This window comes from Vombatus ursinus, unplaced genomic scaffold (assembly GCF_900497805.2).
Source record: "Vombatus ursinus unplaced genomic scaffold, bare-nosed wombat genome assembly UNPS02001287.1, whole genome shotgun sequence".
Taxonomy (NCBI): Eukaryota; Metazoa; Chordata; class Mammalia; order Diprotodontia; family Vombatidae; genus Vombatus; species Vombatus ursinus.
The window spans coordinates 11084121-11084651 of record NW_020941065.1 but is presented as its reverse complement, the minus strand read 5'-3'; positions in this window follow the sequence as shown (position 1 = coordinate 11084651).

Sequence of the window (531 nt, the reverse complement as noted above, 5' to 3'; positions counted from 1 at the left end):
CCCCCTCCCTCCCTCCCTCCCTCCCTCCCTCTCTCTCTCTCCCTCCCTCCCTCTCTCTCTTTGTCTCTCTCTGTCTCTCTCTCTCCCCACCCCCACCTTTAGGGATGCCCATCAGCTTGGGCTGAGGCTTGACAACATTTCTAATTATGATCGGATGACTGAGCTTTCCTAGGTAATGTGAGGCATGTAGGTTTTCCCTTTAGAATACCAGCTGGCAATAACAATACTCAGATGCATGGGTCAGCTCAAAGGCTTTCACTACATGGAAACCAGTATTTCATGGCAATGTTACCTATGGTGGGTGATAAGGTTTTTGTAGTAGGGGCAGGGGCAGGGATTATGGCGAGGACAAGGGAACGCTTCTTTCAAAATCAGGAGGATAAAAAGACCTCATCTATTCTTACCTCCTTATTTTGCAGTGAAGGAAATAGGATGGAAGAGGGAGAGGGATTTGCCCAAAGTTATGCAGGTAGTAAGTGGCAAAGACTGGCTCATCTGACTCCACTGTCATCTTTTTCATTATTGCACATG